This window comes from Crassostrea angulata, chromosome 7, assembly GCF_025612915.1.
Source record: "Crassostrea angulata isolate pt1a10 chromosome 7, ASM2561291v2, whole genome shotgun sequence".
Lineage (NCBI taxonomy): Eukaryota > Metazoa > Mollusca > Bivalvia > Ostreida > Ostreidae > Magallana > Magallana angulata.
The window spans coordinates 7,401,688-7,406,081 of NC_069117.1; positions in this window are offsets into that span (position 1 = coordinate 7,401,688).

The window sequence follows — 4,394 nt, forward strand, 5'->3', positions numbered from 1 at the left end:
TTCTTTTGTAAATCGCAGCCCTGATTTGTAACTGTCAGAGGAGAACGGACACTTTCCAGGCTAGTAAAAAATGCTCGTAGGACAACTTTGAAAGATATTACTGCCGATTTTAATAACAGTACACCGTTTTTCGTCGCACAGTACAAAGAACACTCCACTTTTTGGGATATACAAGGAGATCTTCTAGGAAGTCCATTGAAATTCGGAACGTAAACAAAAAGAAACGCATAGCTTGGTGCCGAGGAAGGTTGCATTGGACCAGTGGAAGAAGGTGATGTTCACGGATGAAATGATGGTTGTTATTAAACCTGACGGAAAGTTTAAAGTCTGGATAAAGTCGTCGGACTAATGGAGACCCGAGTGTTTGGGCCATTTTGCACCAATGTCGTCTGCTACTATCAAAATAATGGAATGGGGATGTATAACATACTATGGGGTAAGGAGTTTAGCATTTATAAATGGAAATATCAACTCTCAGAAATATATTCATACACTTGATGACAATATTTGGCAGGTTGTTGTCAAACATTTTGGCAACAATACATGGTACTTTCAAGATGACAATGCCCCATGTCATCGGTCCAATGAATCTGAAAATTGGAAACATCAGAACAGAATACCACAGATAAGCTGGCCTCCCCAATCTCCTGACCTGAGTCCAATCGAAAATGTTTGGCTATTAATGAAAAACAAAATAAAAAATAGACTTTACCTGATCCGAAATGTAAATGACCCAAAAACACAGTTAACTAAGGCTTGGAATGAAATTCCTTTATTTTACATTCAAAAATTGTACAGAGTCTACCAAGAAGATGTAGAGGAGTTCTGATTCAGAAAGGCGACATTACAAAATATTAGAGTGATTAGAGTTCATTTGGTGGCCTGGCAGCAAATTCAGGTAAGCTGACTTTATTTAAAAACAATGGCAGCCATTAAAAAAAAACGTGGACTGACTTATGGCACTATGCTATATATATATATATATATATATATATATATATATATATATATATATATATATATATATATATATATATATATATATATATATATATATATATATATATATAAAGACACACACACACACACACACACACACACAAGTAATAGCTTTCCAAAAAGCTTGCCTGACTAAACAAAATTATTCAATGGAAGCATACATGTATCAATTAGGCTATCTTATCAAAAATGAATTTTAATTTTCACTGCTGATCATGAATTTATATACGGAACGTGCAAATTAAAGACAAAATGTCAGTTTTTTCTTCGATCTACAACATGTACATATATATCACTTGAAATTCAATATTTTATTAATTCAATTTTTTTGTCATGTACACATATCATATAAGTGCATGTACATGTAAACATGAAAGCTGGAGATTAGCTAGTCATTTTTTAAAAATTGTTTTTGTAATATTGAGATGCAAAATCAACTGAAAGGCATTTTTTATAAAAATTTCCAACCATATGGAATATGAAAGGGTATACAAACACATATTGTTTTTGAATGTGTGTGGGGCAGCTTCATCAAAATCATCTTGACAAGCAATTAAAAAAAGGTGAATTCCCAAATTCATGAAAAAAACCGTACCCTAACTGTAACTTCAGTTCAATTAGAATTCCTTATTTGCAGTTTAATTTATTACATGCTCCTACAAAAGTGGACAAGGAGGACCCATGATATTTCCATTTATTCTATAAAGTTAAGAAAAGTGCCTGCTGCAAAAAAAGTGGGAAGGGGAAAACAGCCCAACCCCTCACCCCAACCCCCGATGCTTCGTGCCTGTGATGTAAACACACGGTGTGCTCTTGGGTATTCGCATGATCCCAAAGGACTCGTCGACACATTATGGCGCGAAGTCCTGCTTTACCATTCAAGCAACGGCTGAGATGTTTGAAAGAACTGATCAATGGGGAGGGGGTCAGATGTTTTTGTTTTTGTTGTGCAATCGTTTTGTAGCAGTTACATACAATCATGTAAATTATACTTTGGATCGGATGTTTGGAAGAAATCTATCGAATTAACAAACACACTAGATTATTAATTGTTAAATGTAGTAATGTAGTTTTTGTAAGACACGCGAGTTATGCTCCCTTTTCAAGATTAATGAAATAGCCCAACTGAACGAAAATCGGGTCACACCCCGCTTTGGCGATTTAGTTCCTCCAGTAAACATTCCAGCTGTATAAAAATCCAAACTGATGACTCTCTTGTAATAATCATAATCCAACACCAATTACTACTTAAAATGTACCGTAATAGACAATAAATCTAATCGTATTTATACACGAATGGTATCATTTGGGGAAATGATTGCTAATTTGATGCACGGAAATGATAACAAGCAATGTATAATTATCCTTCGTCCTCTTACGTACATTCATAGCTAATTATGCATTATCCAGCGCATGCGCAGATAATGACCAATTATTCACAGAAGCAATAAGTTTTCCTGCCACTACCAATCATAGTTAATTCAGTGCTCGCATAGAGAAGACCACCAAGTTACGTAATAAGTGTATTTCGTTATCATTTTACAGTTCTATTCTTTTCTCCGGGTTTTTTGTTGTTAAATACGATGGGCAATTCCTATAACGCTGACCATGCACATGCTGACTCTCACCGCATTGTGGATCACGAGTTCGTGCTCCGTGAAAGTGTACCTCGGGCTTCTATGCCTATATATAGTGGAATTTCCACCTTTTCTGTGGAACCAACTGTTGCGATTGATGAGTTGTCTCAAGATGTAACCTTCATTGAGGACATCAGGGATAAATACCATAGGCCAAACAATATACGACAACTTTTGGTACAACAGTGAATGCTTCAATATAGAGAAAAAGATGCTAACCACGGCCTTCAAAAGACCAAAGTAATTTGTGTGGGGTATTTATGCAGTTACATTGTTGTCGGAAAAATTACATCAGTTGAAAAAAGATAATCCAGAAGATGACGTATTATCGGACCTGCACAGAGTTTGAGAGGATGCATTGTTTCTACCATCACATTCCTCCTTCCTGTAATCAGTTGCCAGGTGCGATAATCTGAAGCACTTATTTCGAGGACCTGTGAAAAAACCCACAAAAGATTACAGAATAATTTCAAGACGGAAACTTTACAGACAGCCTTAAACTTGATACAAGAAGGAGATTTCTAAATCAATATGGTTCTGAATGACGCTTATTTCAGTATACCAATACACCATTTACATCGAAAGTCTCTGAGATTCATCTGAAGGAACATGCGAGTTCTAGTGCTTGCCATTTGGTCTGAAATCAGCTCCTCGGATCTTCACCAAATGTACCAAACCCCTAATGTCATTCCTCAGAACACAGAATCATCGGAAAGTGATTTACATAGACGATTGTCTTTGGCTAGCACAGACTTTTACTCCAGCACAGGAGATATGAACCAAAGTCCTCGAAGTCTTCCAAAACGCTGGCTTTATGATAAATCAACAGATATCCAATCTGATTACATCTCATAAAATTATGTTTTTGGTTTACCTAATAGAAACTAGTTTTTCTACCTCAAGAGAAAATCAGGCCAATTTTAATAGAAATTCAGAAACTGTTGTCTTTAGTCAACCCCTAAAGTCAAATTGTCGCACATGTCATCGGATTAATTGTTTCTGCATTCCCAGTAATTTAATAAGACTCCTTCCGTTATCCTTCTTTGGAAAAAGACAAGACATCAGCTTTGCTTCATAAACAGTCATATCAGGCACAGATGATGCTATCTAAAGATTCTCAGCAGGAAATCCTTTTGTGGATCCACAATATGGTAGCATGCAATGGAAAATCGATTCATTTCCAAGACCCCTCCATTGTCATTACGACAGATGCGTCGAGATAAGGGTGAGGGTGTGATGAACAGTTAAAAGGTATCTGGCAGATGCACACAGGAGGAAACTTTTCTGCACATACATATATCAGAACTGGGAGCAGTACAATTTTTGCGCTATTGACTTAAGTCCGGGACCTAAAAAATCGGACCATACAGTTACAAATCGACAACAAATCTGCAGTGGCATATATCAACCATATGGCAGGAACTCATTCGTAAATCCTGAATTCTATCGCCAAGGAAATTTGGAATGGGCAATTCAGATAAACATTCACTTGACAGCAGTTCACATACCAGGAATAGAAAATGTCAAAGCAGATTATTTTGAGCAGGCACTTCCTAGATCAGATGGAATGGAAGCTGAATCCGCATCTATTTCAAGAAATTGTTCACGTCCTATTTCATCCTCAGGTAGACTTGTTCGCCAGTCGTTTGAATTATCAGCTCCTAAAGTATGTGTCTTAGCAACCGGATCCAACAGCATGGAAAACGGATGCTCTCTCAATACCATGGAAAAATCCAAAAGCTTATGCTTTCCCGCCAT